The following is a 17,919-nucleotide window of genomic DNA, read 5'->3' as shown; positions in this document are numbered from 1 at the left end:
CCTTGAAGTAGAGGCATAGACGCTCTCTTTAGGATTGAGTAGTCAATGTCTCAGCATTCAGATCCTACATTTAAAAGTTTCTAGAAAGAAGTCCTCGGTTATGTATATAAACATAAATACCCAAATTTTAGTTTAACTACAAGTCCATTTAGCAAACTGAGGAGTGGGTTGCCCTGTAGCCTACAAGCAACCCAGCCACAAATTTGACTAGGGTAACGGAACCATAATGTATTATTACATTCATGGAAGAGGGTTGAATTTCGTTTAGGATGCAGTTGGTTTCCCACAAAATGGTCCTGCCTCTGTTGGACTTTGTATACCTTTTAAGTATTGCAGTGTGAATGGTCCACAGCTGGGTAAGACCAGTGACAGTTTTACTTTCTCTTCCTTCTAGCCACCAGGAGGAAAGTTTTAGATAGATCCTAATTTGATGTTCTATGTATCATGTCCAGATAGACTGGTATCTTCAGCAATAACACCTTAATATTTAATTTGTCATATGTATGTATATATTATTTATAACATCTTCATTGAACTTTGTTAGGTCATATGCATCTAGGAATTCATCTGTTTATTGTAAATTTTCAAGTTTTGTAGAATATAGGTTTTCCATGTTTATCTGTATGATTTTATGAATTTCATTGTTGTTTGTTGTGCTCTCTTTTCATCACCAATCATATTAATTTTCTCATCTCTCTTTGTCTTGGTTGATTTGTCTTGGAGTTTGTCAATCCTTTAATTTTATTTATTTCAAAAAGCAGTATCTGTTTCATTGATTTTCTTATTTCCTTCATTTCTTTTTCACTGATTTGTACCTTGTTGTTATTTCTTCCCATTACTAGTTTCGTGTTTGACTTGTTCTTGTTTTCCTAAGGCCCTAAGGTATTAATTTATTCGTTTAGGATCTCAGAATTGGTGCTGTAGCTACTTCCTTCTTAGCACTACCTTCATTGCATTTTTATGTCGATTTAAGTCCAAGACCTTTTTAATTCATTCAATTATTTGTTAGCGCTTTTTACTAGTACTTTCTGCTCTCACACACATATGACCCTCCTTGTCTCTCCATGTTGAAAATTCCTCTATGATATTCTTAAAAAAGATTTTCCTATCCATAATATTCTCCTTTCGTTTTTATATTGTAGACTTCTTTTTCCATGCTGTCCCAGAGATCACAAATATTTCATTCTTTTTTTTTTAAATTATTTTACCATTCCATGAATGTACACAATGAGTTTTAATCATTTTCACACAGGGGCCTGTTGTCTTAATCACTGTTCTATTTCTGTGAAGAGGCGTCATGTCCAAGGCAACTCCTATGACTGAAAGTATTTAGGTGAGGCTTGCTGACAGTCTCACAGGCTTTATCTAAAATCACCATTGAACCATGCAGGCAGATAGGGTGCTTGAGATGTAACTAACAGTTCTACATCTGTGTTGACGAGCAGCAGGGGGGTAAGAGACAATAGACCTGGTTTGGCCTTCTAAACCCAGTAAGCCCAACCCCAATAAGTCCATACTTCCTAATCATCAAGTAGTTCTACTCCATGACAAGTTATCGTTCAAATACGTGAGCTTACGTGGGCCATACTTATTTAAACAATGCTTCAGATTTTCAACTCTGAAAAGCTGAAAAGCTTTGTTTACTGCAACAAAACTGCTTTCTATCTTGGACTGTTTCCACACATTATTTGCAGGAATCCCACGGCTCTGGCATCTCCAATTTCTTAGGGTCTCTAATACAATCCAAATTTCACTTTCAAAGCTTCATGCAATAACCTCTCTGAGCCTTAGTGCAAGAATACTCCTGATAAATACTTGGCTTCGATGGCTTTCCTTCGCTTCCAAGGACGATTCCACATCCCCTTTCTTGTATCTTTCTTTTTTCAGCTTGACTGGCATTTATTATACATTTTGTACTCTAAGGAAGTGAGATAATTAAAGGCAATGTATAATCCTGTCAAGAAATTAAAATTCCAGCAGAATATAATACTGAAATTCTTCCCAACAAGTTTCTCTTCCAATTATTTTTGTATTTTTATGTCCCACTGAGTTTAATTAGGATTGATTGCATGATCATAGGTGTGGGATTATTTACTGGGTCGTGGTTCATTTACCTGTGGATACACCACTGAAGCAAGTGGTACCTTTTCCTCTCTTTTTTTTAGAAAATTTTTATTGGATATTTTTTATTTACATTTCAAATGTTATCCCCTTTCACGGTTTCCTGTACATAAATGCCCTATCCCATCCTCCTCCCCCTTGTTCTATGAGGATGTTCTGCCTCCGCAACCCACCCACCCTTTCCAACCTATCCACCCTGACATTCCTCCAAACTTAGGGGCGGGGGGGTCAAGTCCTGGAAGAAGCAAGGGCTTCTCCTCCCATTGGTGCCCAACAAGGCCATTCTATGCTACTTATGAAGCTGGAACCATGGGTCTCTCCATGTGTACTCTGGGTAGTGGTTTAGTCCCTGGGAGCTCTGTTTGGTTGATATTGTTGTTCTTATGGGGTTTCAAGCCCCTTCTGTTCTTTAATCCTTTTTCTAACTCCTCTAATGGGGACCGTGTTCTCAGTTCAATGGTTTGCTGCTAACATTCTCCTCTCTATTTGTCTGGAAGAGCCTCTCAGGAGACAGCTGTATCAGGCTCCTATCTGCATGGACTTTTTGGCATCAGCAATATTGTCTGGATTTGGTGGCTGTATGCATATGGGCTAGATCCCCATGTGGGGCAGGATCTGAATGGCCATAACTTCAGTCTCTGCTCCAAACATTTTCTCCATATTTCCTCCTATGATTATTTTTGTTCCCCCTTTTAAGAAGGACTGAAGTATATACACTTTGGTCATCCTTCTTCTTGAGCTTCATGTGGTCTGTGGATAGTATTTTGGGTAATTCAAGCTTTTGGGATAATATCCACATATCAGTGAGTGCATACCATGTGTGTTTATTTATGCTTGGGTTACTTCACTCAGGATGACATTTTCTAGTTCCATCCATTTGCCTATGAATTTCATGTCATTGTTTTTGACAGCTGAGTAGTATTCCATTGTGTAGATATACCGCATATTCTATGTCCATTCCTCTGTTGAAGGGCATCTGGGTTCTTTCCAGCTTCTGGCTATTATAAATAAGGCTGCTATGAACCTAGCAGAGCATGTGTCTTTGTTATATGTTGGAGCATCTTTTGGGTATATGCCCAAGAGAGGTATAGCTGGATCCTCAGGTAGTAGAATGTCAAATTTTCTGAGGAACCTCCAGACTGATTTCCAGAGTGGTGGTTAAACCAGCTTTCAATCCCACCAACAATGGAGGAGTGTTCCTCTTCCTCCACATCCTCGCCAGCATCTGCTGTTACCTGAGTTTTTGATCTTAACTACTCTGAGTGGTGTGAGGTGGTATCTCAGTGTTGTTTTGACTTGCATTTCCCTGATGACTAAGGATGTTGAGCATTTCTTTAGGTGCTTCTCAGCCATTCTATATTCCTCAGCTGAGAATTCTTCGTTTTGCTCTGTACCCCATTTTTAGTAGGGTTATTTGACTCTCTAGAGTCTAACTTCTTGAGTCTTTATATATATATATATATATATATATATATATATATATATATATATATTGGATATAATGGCCATATTCTTTGCAATATTATGAGGTACCTTTTGTCTTTTCAGCCAGAATCATGTGGCCAATGCTAAAATGTTCTTTGACTTGCTGGTATGGAATTTGTCCTTTTGTTCAAACATATTTTCACAAGCTTGCTGGCCTTTTGCAACCTCAAAACAACCCTAAAGTGACACACATCCTCCAACAAGACTACACCTCAAATCCTTCCCAAGCAGTGCTACTACCTGATGAGTAGACATTCAAATATATTAGCCACTGGGAGCTTTTCTTATTCAAACACCACAACAAATATCCTCTTTTTTTCCCTCATCCTTCTATTGAAACCCATCTTCCCAACAAAGTGTCCTTTCATATGTATATTATTTCTTATGTATTCATTTATCTTGTCAAGTTTATCATTGTCTTTCTTTGAATGATACAATTTTTCTTCCTTATTTTTAGCCCTTGATTTTTTTTGTCTTCCACATAATTCATTTCATTCATGAAGATTACCACAGCTTTTTATTTAATGCTGGGAGTTTTCATTTCTGTTTCATTTCAGTTCCTTTATCGTCAGTGATTCTGTGACATTATTTATTGCTATTTTTACATCTTGAATTAATTATCTTGCCTCATTCACTCTTTATTTATCCCCTGGGGATTTTTATGTAGATTTTATTTGTAGATTCTATAAACTCATTTGGGAATTCTTTTCATGTCTTTCATGAAATTTGTTTGTCTATTTGAGATCATTCTAAGTCATTTTTCTGGGATTTTGCTTCCGTCATTCTCATTGGGTGCCATTTTTACAACTTTAGTAGGAAATATTACGCACGGGTAAGGAACCTTCACAAATAGTGGCAGCAGCTGGAGCCCAGCACACTTGGGATCCATCACCACTTCCACCTACTGAGAGAACTCCTTTCTGCCCAGGTGGATTATCAGCTTGTCTGCACCTCTGAAGACCCCAATTCTGAAGGCCTCCCACGAAGTCTGCTACAGCCTGGGCCATGGGCCTCCCAGCAGACCTGCAGCAACCCAGGGATATTAGCCAAAAGAAAGTACAGAATACCCAGGACCCAATCCATGCAACTCAAGACGGTTAACTAGCCAAAGGGTCCATGTGAAGATGCTTCAATCCCATTTGTGATGGAGAAGAAAGCAGAGGGCAGAAGGAGAAAACTAAGTGGGAGAGGGTAGCCGGAGAGGCAAGGAAAAAGGGGAACATGATCAGGTATTTTGGTGGGGAACAAGAGTGAAGCCCTTAGGGCCAGCAGAATGATTGGAAATATGCAACCTCAGGAGGTGGAAGGTGGGGGGACCCTCTGGAATGTACCAGAGACCTGAGAGTTGAGAGATGCTCAGGACTCAAAGGGAAGGACCTTTGATAAAATATTGAACAGTGAGGAGAGGAATTTGTAGAACCCACCTATAGAAGAAAGACTGAACATCAATTAGAGGGATGGGTTGCCATCCTACAGTGAAAATTTCTGACCCAGAATTGTCCTTGTTTAAAAGAACTGTAGGGACACAATGGAGAAGAGCCTGAAGGAGAGGAGGTCCAGTGACAGGTAAAAATTGGGACCCATTTCAAGGGGATGCTCTAAGGCCTGACCCTATTGCTGATGCGATGGTGTGCTTACAGACAGTAGCCTAGCATGGCTCTCCTCTGAGAGGCCCAACAAGCATCTGACTGAGAAAGAAGCAAGTATCTTATACCCAGTGAACTGAAGTCACTGGAAGGCTGGAAGAATCAAAGCTGGCTTTTGATATTCCTCTGAGAGGGCAAAATGAAGGATATAATATTTGATGAATTCCATCTGGACTTTTGTGGAAATTATAACGTAGGAATGAAATTTCTAAAATATAAAGTATATGCTGAATAAGTATTTTTAGATTCTATCAATTTATCAATCAATTGTATCAAACCACACCCCTCCAGCCATATACAAGGCTACAGTTAACTTTTATTCTTGTTGATATGTTTATTGTTTATTTGATTGGTTGATTTTTTATCTGGTATGGTTTAGAGTTATTTTTGAATAATGTATCTTAATATCTTCATTCATAAATATTAAATATAATACTTTATCTCAATTTTTACACTTTTTAAAATGGATTGAGTATTGATTTCGTAGCTGTACATTAAATACAACACCCTTTATTTACTCTTATTTTTCAAGCATATACATTACATGTATGTTTATTTACTTTAATATCAAATTATTCAAAAGATTCATGTAAGATAAAACATTACAACACAAATCAACCTGATAATGAGATTCATTTTGCTTGCCAGTGCCATAGGGTGTCCACAGTTTCAAGAAAAGCATTCCAGCTTGTAATCATAAAAGAAAACTGATTTGATCATTTTGTCCTCTCAGAGGAATATCAAAAGCCAGTTTTGATGGGTAAACTGAGTCAGGCAGTGCGGTGTGGCATCAATGCTGATAGCTGCTGATGGGGGTTAGAACTAGAAGGGCTGAGAAGTGTTGGTCCTGATAACAATGGACAAAATGAAAGTGAGGAAATCACCTCCGCAAAACACGGAGAGAAAGAGAGTGAGAGAGAGGGGGGGGGGTTGAATTGAAATAGGCTCCAGTGTTTTATTTTTGTTCTCTTTACCCTTTTTATACCCCTTAAGACAACGTTTTTCTGTGTAAGAAAATTACCTCATAGCCACAAATTATACATTTTCTGAAAACAATCACCATAAAAGCATATTCTTTAAAAACAGATTTAAATCATTACACAAGAGGAAATTACAACAGGATTGTTGATTATGTATTCTCCTTTTGAAATGTATATCTAACTAGACATTTCTCATTTATCTTTCTCTCGTCAAGCTCATTGTAACCCCAAAGCAATAATTCTTTTGTCATAGATTAAGAAAGTTTAAGCAGGCTAAGTCTACAGTAATAAGTTTCACACTGTGTTTTGTTGATGACAATCTCTACTTCCTACGAAACAAGTCATCTGTATTATGTCTTATTTTTTAAGTCTGGATTGCCTAGACTGGCTAATAACCTGTTTTCTGCCATACTCAGAATTGTACTCTTCAATAATAACCTTCCTATTTTATGGTGCACACTAAATACATGTTACCAAACTTCTAGATCACAAGATCAAGGAACTTGGGCCCAACCTATAGTCAATGCTTTATACATTGCTTAACTTGGCACAAGCCTGTTTTCCTTGCTGCTACAATTACAGGATTCTAATGCAAGAACACTCATTTCTCTCTTTTCTCTAACTCATGAAGCTCTTGTCATTCTATTAGAAAGGGGCATGTTCAATCCTAATTTTAATTTTAAGCTTTCTATCCTTAACTTACCTTAACTTCCCATAAAATTGCTTAAGTCAACCTGAGTTCCTAAAACTATTTAAATCAAATCAGGAATTCCATGAAATCATTAATCCATCTTAACATCATTATCCAGAACTTTCAGCTTCATGGTGATCTGCAGGAAACTTGCCTAATACAATAGGCTATCACCTAGGAAGGAATTGTACCAGGATATAGGCAGTGACAGTCTCCCAGTTTCCACCCACACCAAGCCAAGTTAATAAGGAATATGGCAATGGAAAACATTAGACAGCACACCTCTATCAAGAAGTAATCCTGAGACAAAGTCTCTGGGGGCTGTGTCATTTCAAAGTGTACTTACCGTAGCCAAGCAAGATAGTAGGTCATGTCCAGGGATCTCACTTACCCACTGTAGCTTTTCTGGTATGGCACCTGCCAGAGGAAACTGTTGGGTCAAACAGGAATTAGAACAAGTATATAGCCTTCAATGCCTGCTTCCAGGGCTTCCTCTTACAACGCTAAAGCTCTTAATGGTTCAAAGCATCCACAACAGCATCACTAAATGAGAGGTAAAATATTAAAATATAGTAGCCTATTATAGGCACACTTCATTCAAACAACAACATATATTTTACTTAAAAATACTTTTTGACTAATGATTAATGGTTGAGGCATCATTCTTCAGACAGAACTTCCTAGATCCCTTTCTTCGGAAAGAGAACAGATAAGCACTGACAATGTTTTGTGGTGCCTATCAATTCCAAGGAAGCATGAGTACTTTCCAACAACATGTACTTTTTACACAAAATTTAAGTACTTGTTTAAAAGCACCCTAAAACATAATTTGTATTTCTCTAAAATCTTCTGGACTAAAAGTACACTCAGTTATCTTTGTGCTATGTAAGACCATTGTCACAATTACTAAGTGGTCTTATACAAACATTATCATCTCAGATGTTCTTAAGGGAAAGATGAGAGAATCTCAGGTACACTGTTTTCTTTTTCCTTCCCAGATGTCTGTCATGGAAAATAAGTTCCATGAATGAACTGGAAAAAGTAATGCCTTACATTAAGCCTTCTGCAAACTGATTATATAAACCTGTATTGACTTAGAGAAGTTTGGAGTCTAAAGCCAATTATCTTGAGCCATCCTTACTGTATTAGTCAAGGTTCTTTAGGATAACAACACTTACAGAACGAATCTCTTTATCTCTGTGTGTCTGTCTTTGTCTATCTCTGTCTCTTTCTCTCTCTGCCCGTGTCTCTGTCTCTTTCTGTCTCTGTCTTTTTCTCTTCTTCTTTGTCTCTGTCCCTCTCTCCCTCTCCCCCAAACCCCCTCTCTCTTCTAAAGCAGAATTACCAAGCAAAATAATTTTCAGTGTTTGAAGTAGATGTCTAAAGGACTGCCAGAATGATTAGGATAGCTGGCCCTGTTCTCAAATGGATAATTCAAGAAAGCCCAGCCAACATACAGGTGCTGGGTGAGTTCCCTGACATGCCTTACTAGGCAGCTGCCAAAGTTAACTATTAGCATTTTGCATATCAATGAAGCCAGGATGCTAAATGCAAATGTCTGTGTTTCCCACACAGTGGACCTTTTGTGTTCGTTCTAGGAAAAGTAATACAGCCAAACATTTCTGTAGTGTTCTCTCGGTTACAATTTTCATTCTGTAACATTGATGTAATGTAACTATTAAGTACTACTCTTTTGTTTTGCGAGCTTTTAGACAGTATTCTGGTGTTTGATAAGGCATGGGATGGGAATAAGAAAATGCAGGAGGGAGGATTTATTAGAATGACATGCAGACTGCAGTCCAGGAATATAAAAATGGCTGGCTTCACATGGAAAGCCCAAGTATGGAGTAATTGCTCAGTTCATGAAGCCGGATATCTCAGCTGATCTTCAGTAGACATGGAACTCCAAGGAATTAGGTTCTAATGCCAAATCAATGAGCGGACTCACTAGCAAGGTGAGGGTAAGCAGAAAAAAGCAAAAACCTTCTTCTTCCATGCCCTTATACAGGCTTCCAGCAGGAGGTAAGGCCTTGATTAATCATGTATCTTCCTGCCTTGAGATTCAGTTAGTAGTGGATCTTCTACTTCAAATTATAATGAAGGGGAAAAAAATTCTTACTATTGTGTCCTCTATTTTTTTTATTTTAGTTAGTTTCAAATGTATTCAAGGTGACAAGGGAGAAGAGTCACTACACTTAGCCCCCAGAATTTACTATATAACTCTGAATGTGTTGTATAATTTTTGTAAATATAGGTAAATCCTTTGAAATGTGCAAGACTACTAACTTTTACCAACCATAAAAACCTAAAGGTGCCATCAATCAGCATCCAACAAAACCTGTCTAGAACACCTCTCATTTCTGTAACCCTCTGTCTTAGTTACTTTTCTATTGCTTAGATGAAAGACCATAACAAAGGCACCTTTTAAAGAAAGTGTGTGAGATGTATGCTCTCAGTGGGTTGCTTGACCTTGTCACAGTGAGGATCAGGGCAGCAGACAAGAAGAAAGAGATGGAGCAGATAAGCTCACACCTTAACAACTACGAGGTAGAGCTAAATGGGAATGCTGTGCACTTCTGAAACCACAAACCAGTCTGCAGTGGCTCACAAGGCCACAACTCCTAGTCCTTCTCAAACAGCTCCAGGAATTGGGGAATAAGTGTTCAAATGTATGAGCTTAGAGGGGCCATTGTCTTTTAATTTACCATATTCATCTAACTTACTTACTAAAGTACTTAAAAGTTAAATTTTATTTTATATATTACATGAGTTTTATTTGTGTACCGCTGTATATGCAAATATGGATTTCCTGAAGATGCTCAGTACCTCCAGTTCTTAGAAACTTTTCAACCATTTCTTTGCAAAGATCTTAAGATTTAAGGGATGGGCTGTGTTCTGATCAGAGAGCACTTCATAGTCTTTTATGTTCTGTAGGTTTATGGGTTGCTGATCTCTACATTAATCATTCACTACAAAAGAAGATTCTCTGATGAAGGTTGAGGGATGCACTATTATATGGATAGAAATAGAGGAGTTTAGGATCAGTTTATTATTGTACCTTCTGAGCAGAATAACATACATGGGTTCCCTGTAGGGCCTCTGGTTTAGCAATTCAGGATTTTTCATACCAGACAATGAGAAAAGTTGTACTTTTCAGACCAGACCTTAAATTCAATTAGAAGATGGTTGGTCACTACCATAACATTTCTGCCATTATTGTACCCATCAGGAAATCTTGCCAGAATAAACATTCTTGTATCTCTAAGTATTCCCATCAAAATAAAACTGCTGTATAGAAATGTCTTGATTTCTTTTGTTCCACTGTTATAACACTCAAAGATATCATTCCCATGTTAGGACATGGAGTTTGAGATAATTTGTATCTTTATTCCTGGACTACAGTCATTCACATTGGGCTACAAAACCATCATTTATTCCATTTGTGGCGAGAGTTGTGGGGTTTGCCTCTAATTCCTAATTTCTATGCAACAACTTAAATCTTTCCTCCTTTTGTTCCAATCTGAGAGATACTTTTGACACAAAATTCAAGAAAATACTTGTCAGTACTTTTAAAGCCACAGTATTTGTTTGTTTGTTCAGGTTTTAATTGTTTTTCCATTAGGATTTTGTACCAACCCTACTGAGAATTGATTTCTGTGGACTTCATGAGCTCAAGGTTAAAGCACACTTTTAGTAATCAATAGACACAACTTTTATTGAAGCGCCCACTCTTTCCTACTTATAGTTTCCACGGGGGCTTTTAGGAGTAGGTAAAAGCACCAACATGGGGCTCTCTGAAGCCTTCTGACAGCTGCCAGGCTCAATCCTCAAGGGCAGCGAAACGGTAGCATGGGAGCTGCTGATAGCTGTTCAAGCAGCCATAGCAATTGCAGAAAAACAAAAACCAAAACCTACCTAGCTGAGCTAAATACCCAGTCTGGAAGAAGCAGTGAAGCATCAGGCAGTCTGCCAAGGTCTCCCTGGCAACCAGGAATAGATAAAAACTTTCTTACAAGTCTCCCCCCCACTTGTAGAGACAGATACCTGAAGACCTGTTATAAATTTATAGTCATTTTTAGAAGGCTTGGTTTTCCCTTCCCAAGCCAGGTTTAAAGTTCTTTCACAATTGGACTCATTTTCTCATCTATTTTTATATGTCATATATTCAGCCAGTTTGGGCCTAGCTGTGCCCAACTGTTGTGCTATACATCCAGGCTTCAGAGCATAGAAGACAGGATAACGGTTTAAGGAGCAAAGGGCAAAAGATGATAGAGAAGATTTCAAAAAGTCAAATCCTGGTTTCAGGTGCTCTCTCCATGAAGAGAAACCTGAAATGAGGACTGCAGGGTTTGTCTCCCAGCAATCTTCTTTTTCTTTTTTTTTTTTCTTCCATCTTTATTAAATTGGGTATTTCTTATTTGCATTTCAAATGTTAATCCCTTTCCGGTTTCCAGGCCAACATCCCCCTTCTTTATGGGTGTTCCCCTCCCCATCCTCCCCCCATTACCGCCCTCCCCCCAACAATCAAATTTACTGGGGGTCCAGTCTTGGCAGGACCAAGGGCTTCCCCTTCCACTGGTGCACTTACTAGGCTATTCATTGCTACCTATGAGGTTGGAGCCCAGGGTCAGTCCATGTATAGTCTTTGTCTCCTAGCAATCTTAAAAGACTGTCTTTAAGATTCAGTGGGGGCAGACTCACTGACGATTCCTAGGGAAAGGCTTCTGCCATGTACTGGAAGCTTAGTCATGTCCGTCTCCAGCACTTGACCAGAAGTTGGAGGTAGAAAGGAAATCTCCTTCCTGACTCAGCCTCCAATTCTGAGCTTCAGCTGCTGACAGATATTCATTCTCTGGCTGATTCCAGCTTTCAAGAACCGGAAGTTCTCCCATGGAAACTTGCCCCTCAGAGACTGCTTTTGGTTGACACAGAACTGTAAGGCTTCTCAGCTGTGACAGCTCTTGTGTCTCACCTCACTGCTCTGCATAATTCAAAAACCGTCACTTAAACCCTATGTGACAATTTGTTTTCAGGTGTTTTATCCCCCATAAGGTTGTCAATTTAGAATTGCCAATAAATAATTTCATATATTTATAAAGGAAAACGCATCATCTCCAGTTTGTACTCCTTGCTGTGTCTTTGCACTCCATTCTTGGAGAAGGGTGGGATGAAGAACCAGACTGACAGGAGGTGACTCACTCATGGCCTCAGGGTGCCTGTCACTTGAGTATATTTGTGTTCTAAATGTCCTATTATTTCTTTTTTGTTCACCAGAACTTAAGCCAAATGCAAATTTTCTCAGTTACTATAGCTTAATAATTATTCTGGGTAACTATGGCGAGAAATTCTCTTTGTTTTACTACTCTAAAATTATTAACGATTCTTGAACATTTGAATCTTCTTTAAATTTTGTTGTTGTTACTACACACACACACACACACACACACACACACACACACAGATTTTAATTGAGAATGAGCTGAAGCTGTTGCTGGGGAATTATGGGTTCCTTCTCTGTGGGGGACATCTTTGTCTCATTAATAAAATAATTTAAAAAATGAATCACCAGAACAGTCTTATTAGATCCTAACTTAAACCATCTGATCAGGAAAGATGTGATTATTGACCCTGGATTTGAGGAATGATTTTGAGAAGAGAAAGAGAAGAGCCCTGGCCTTTGAATTAGGCCAGCACTATCAGCAATGGAGATAGTCAGGCAGCCAGAGGGCAGGAAGAAGCTAGTTACACTGGAAAGAGGGGCAGAGAAAAAATAAGAAAGTTCCTCCAAACATACGTAGGTTTTGGCCAGTATCTAAATCTAAAAAGATAGAAGAAGAAAAACTGTGCCTTTCTAAGTTAATACTTGGAAAAGGGTAGATTTAAGGCTGCATAGTGGAACTTCAAAACAGACTGTACAAAGGATATTTGTGAGAAAGTCAAGTGCAAAACATCATTAAGGTTTTAATTATCCTTCTAATCTCATATCACGGAAGTCTTCCCAAGGTGATTGATAGGTTCAGCTAAGTTACTCTTAAGGGAGGAAAAATGGTATGTATTATTGTAATAATTCTAGCAGATTAGAATCTCATGTTTCCACTCAGGGACAGGGTTAGATAGCATTCTTTTGTCCAAGAGAAAGCAGCTTTTTTTGTAAACATATTTCAGTGCAGCTCCAATATTCTCAATGACTTCCAAAATTACTATAACATTCCCCACTTAAGAGTTTGTGGAACCATGAGAGGCACCCTGGTTCCAGATTGAGCTTAGGCTAGAAACCCTGGTGACACTAAACGGGACAGTAGGCGTTTTGCCTGACACCCAGGAAACCAGGCCTGTCACTAGCCACAGCCCTTTATAGATTTATGGCCATCAGTCACCTAAGAGCAATGCCCTAAGCACCTCCACAGGTAGAGGACATGACCACAGGTCACCTAGGCTCAAGACAGATCTTCATTATAATGAGGTACATAAAGGCCTGGAGGCTTAGCCAATAACCTTTGCTTCCCAGACATTTCTCTCTGCAAAAGGTATTTAATTGCAGGCCCACATTGAGAAGTGGGGTACAGTTTTACTCATCCACTTTCCACCATGACAATAAATGTCTTAAAACCAGGAACTGTCTCTTTTCATTGGTATCCATAGTGGGGAGCCACAGAGGAGACTTTCCATCTACAGAGTTGCTGTCTAATTTCCTATAGAAGGCTTCCCTGCACTCCTAGCAGTGGCCACAATCAAACCAAGCCTGTGGGACAACCACAGCCAAGCCAAGGGCTATCCCAGCAGGATCAGCCAGAGCCCCCTTCCTCTTTTCCCCAGGAACCCATGCTAAATCCACATTGTGGGCCCTAGTCCATTCTCAACTCTTCTGAGATACCAGCAATGCCTGGATGCCAAAGAGCCTCAGAACCAGACAGCCCCAGCTGTTCCCTCAGATGGCGCTTCCCCACCCCAGAAGCAGTGTCCTGAGGCTTCCCTACAGCCTGACACCATGGCAGCTTGGGGTAAGCACAGTGAAACTTACTGCATCCTGCCTCCTAAGCAGGAAGCCCTGTGGCAGGGTAGACACAGGACCCTCTATAAACCTATAGAGTTGAGACCATAAAATAATTAGACTATAGCTTGAAATTTGACAATAGATGTGATCTATTTTTTTTCACATGGCAATATAATTATCTAATACAAATCTGTTGACTAGAAGGAACTAGTGTATGGCCTGGGGTTCTAGTAACACCCTCATAAACAGTGCTTTCTTAGGAGAGGATTAATATAAAAACCAGAGCTCATTCTGGCATTCTGGATGGAGTACCATACATTTCTTATTTCTAGCAAAGGACAAGAATGATACGATTTATTTCAGGTACTGGCTCATAAGCTAGCTAGGAAATTTCTATAACCTATCCTTTTTAAAGTTTCCAGTAAAAACTTGCTGGGTAGAATTAATGCATTTCTTTGATAAAATAAACGTAGTAGTGTAGTGTGTGTGTGTGTGTTTGTGTGTGTGTGTGTGTGTGTGTGTGTGTGTGTCTGTGTCTGTGTCTGTGTCTGTGTGCATGTGTGTGTGTAGGTTAAAGAAAAACCTGCATGAGTCACTTTACCCTACCATGTAGGTCCTAGAGATCAAATCAGGTCCTCAGTACATGCCTTTACCTGCAGGGATGTCCCACCAATCCCACAAAATTTATATATTTTTTCAGGACTATTTTTCAGTCTATTAACATTCCATTTTTAACTCTTGTCTTTCACTTAGACCTAAATCTTATATCAGGGCCCTGAAGATGGGCTTGGAGGAGAGTGATGTATATCATTGGCCCTCTTTGTATCTCCTCTGAAAATACATTAAATGAATCTCCCATTTCCACTTTTCAAGAGTACTTTGATTTATTTAATTGGCTTATCAAGGATCAGTGGCTGAAATTGGTTTGTTGGGCATAAGTTGAAACACTAAGTCCTATAATAATAGGATTACTTACTTGTTTTCATTCTCTGCAACTTCCATGTATTTTTTCTAATTAATTCTTTTTTTGTAATCTGCATGGACCCATTTTAAATTGTATTATCATTGCTGTTTGTCTCTAAATCATTTCACATAGTGTGTTGAAAAAACATATCCCCTATCAACCTTGAATCCTTTCTTATAACTAAATTCACTTATTGATTCTAACATGTATGCATATTATTTTATTTTTTGATGTTCACAATCATGTTACATATTGATAACTGCATTCCTATGCAATTGTTGCCATTTCTATTAATCTAATTTCAGGGGCATTTTAAACAGTGCATTCTGGAAAGAAAGAGATTATTCTGTCATGAGTGAAACTCTCTATGGAGCGCTCATGTTCCTATGATCTTACAATTAACCCAGAGCTTCCCTTTTGTTCTCATTGGTTTAGGTCAGTATCTATGACTTTTGAATAGCTTCGAAAATAGACAAAGTATCCTTAGGGGGAATAGCAAATTCAGTCACTCTGTCCCATAATAGAGATAATTTGTTTTTGTGTTTTACATGGTTTAGTTTCTCCAGGACTTTTATCATGAAAGGATGCTGGATTTTGCCAAAGATAGTTTCAGTATCTAATTAGATTATATACATTTTTAAATTGTATTCTTTTTAATGTTGAATTACAACTATGTTTGAAGGGGAACTGTTGTGTTATTTCATTTTTTTCTATTGGATTTCTGTGTGGTTGTGGTACATTGGTAATAGAGGATGGATAATAAAAAGCTGTATCTTCCATTGGTATTTTGGGTAGTACTGTTATTAAGTCTTCTTGAAATACCTGGTATGCATTTGGGGCATTTTTTTAATACTTTTATTTCTCTTGGGGTTGTGGAACTGGATATTTTTAACATGATTAATTTATCTTGGTTTAACTTTGTTAGGTGATCTATATTGATAAGATTCATTGATTATTTTGAGATCTTCCAGCAGACATTTGAGATTGTCCCCTTATGATATGCTAAATTTCTTCAATTACTGTTGTAATTGGTCCTCTTTCATTTTAAATTATGTTAATTTTGATCTTTTCTCTCTCTTTGGATTAATGTGGTTAGAGGTTTGCAAATACATTATTTTTTCAAAAGTAATATTACTCCCTCATTGATTCTTTGTAATTTGTTCTTTTTACTTCATTGATTTAAGCTCCAAGTTTTATTATTTCTACCTATCTACTCTTTGAGGTGTTTTCTTTATTTTGTAGAGCTTTCAAAAGTGTTATGCTATTAATATGAGATCTCTCCAGTTACTTTTTATATTGGCAGTTGTTGCTATGAACTGTAAAAAAGCCAAAACTGAAATAAAACTGCAAATGAAAGATGTAGTAAATAAAATATAAACTTCAGAGTTTAGCCTTAGCAACAGCTTAACAGACATGGAAGAGAGTTATGTCTTGAGGATGACTTAGAAGAAATAAATAGCTCAGTCATAGAAAATATTAAATCTAAAAACTGTATTTGGGACATTCTAATAAGACAAAATCTATGAATTACATGTAAAGAATAAGAATAAGAGGGGTTGGGGGATTTAGCTCAGTGGTAGAGCCCTTGCCTAGCAAGTGCAAGGCCCTGGGTTTGGTCCCCAGCTCCAAAAAAAAAGAAAAGAAAAGAAAAAAGAAAAAAAAGAATAAGAATACTTTGAAGAAAAGGAGAAGTAAGAATACTTTGAAGAAAAGGAGAAGAGAATGAGTAGGAGAAAGGTCAAAGGCACAGAAAATATTTTTAACATAGTGATAGATGAAAAATTCCACTTAGTAGGGCAAAAGAAAAAGTCATAGATGAAGGTAGGCTCACTATGATCATACCTGAGTTTGCAATAGAGACTCTGAAACTCAGACTTTCTAGAGGGTTGTTCTACATGGTCTAAGAGACAACACATGCCAGCCAAGACTACTATATCCAGAAAAACTATCAACCACCATGAAAGATAACACATTCCATGATCAAAAACAATTTTAAGCAATATCTGTTCGCCATTACAGCTCTACAGAAGGCACTAAAAGGATACCCTTAGCTAAAATGATGGTTAAGTACATCCAAGAAGACACAAAGAATAAATCATCCCAGAATATTAAATCAAAAAAGGAAAAATGAAACAACAGTAATTAACCAACACCGCTTACTTATGGCTCTAAATATGTAAAGTATCAATTCCCCCAAATAAAAGAAATAAATTGAAAGGGTGATGGGTTGCATTAGAAAATGGAATCTATCTTACTGCTGCATTTAAAATTCAGATCACCATCAAAAATACAAATGATGTTAGGGTAAAGAGATAGAAAAAGAAAATCAAAGTTAATGGACCAAAGAAGCAAGCAAGCATGACCAGTTTAATATCTGGTGAAATAATTTCAAACCAAAACTAATAAGAAGTAGGAAAAGGCACTATATACTTATATAAAAAACAATCCACCAAGAGGATATTCAAATTTAAAACATATATGCACCAAACTCAAGGGCACCCAAATACTCAAAAGAAGCATTTCTACAGCTAAAATCCTATGATGACCCATAAAGCATAGTGAAGAATGCAAGTTTAAAGTATGTTGTGATAATTTTTAAAATTTCCCTGGCCACTGTTCAAGTATTTCACCTATAATTTTATTATTTTATAAATTTAATGTTTCGAGTGTTCTGTCTCTGTTTTTTTCAACCTGTCTAAAGTTTTACCATTTTTTTCAAAGAATCAATATTTGCTGCATTGACTCTGTTTGTTTTTATTTCTAGTCCTTTAATCTCCATCCAGATGGTTGTAATTTCCGTTCAATTATTGATGATTGGTTTACTCTTATTTTCCAATGCTTTAAAGCTCATTTCAGGTTGCTTATTTAGGACCTCTTTGTCTTTGTAAAATTATTTTATTTTATATGCGTATATGGAGTATTTTCCTGACTTTATGTATGTGCACCAGAGATATGCAGTGCCTGCAGTGATCAGAAGGTAACTGATTCTCTGGAATTAGATTTATAGATGGTTGCAGTCGCTATATGAATGCTGAAAT

Source organism: Rattus rattus, chromosome 11, assembly GCF_011064425.1.
Source record: "Rattus rattus isolate New Zealand chromosome 11, Rrattus_CSIRO_v1, whole genome shotgun sequence".
Lineage (NCBI taxonomy): Eukaryota > Metazoa > Chordata > Mammalia > Rodentia > Muridae > Rattus > Rattus rattus.
Note: the sequence above shows the minus strand (reverse complement) of the source record.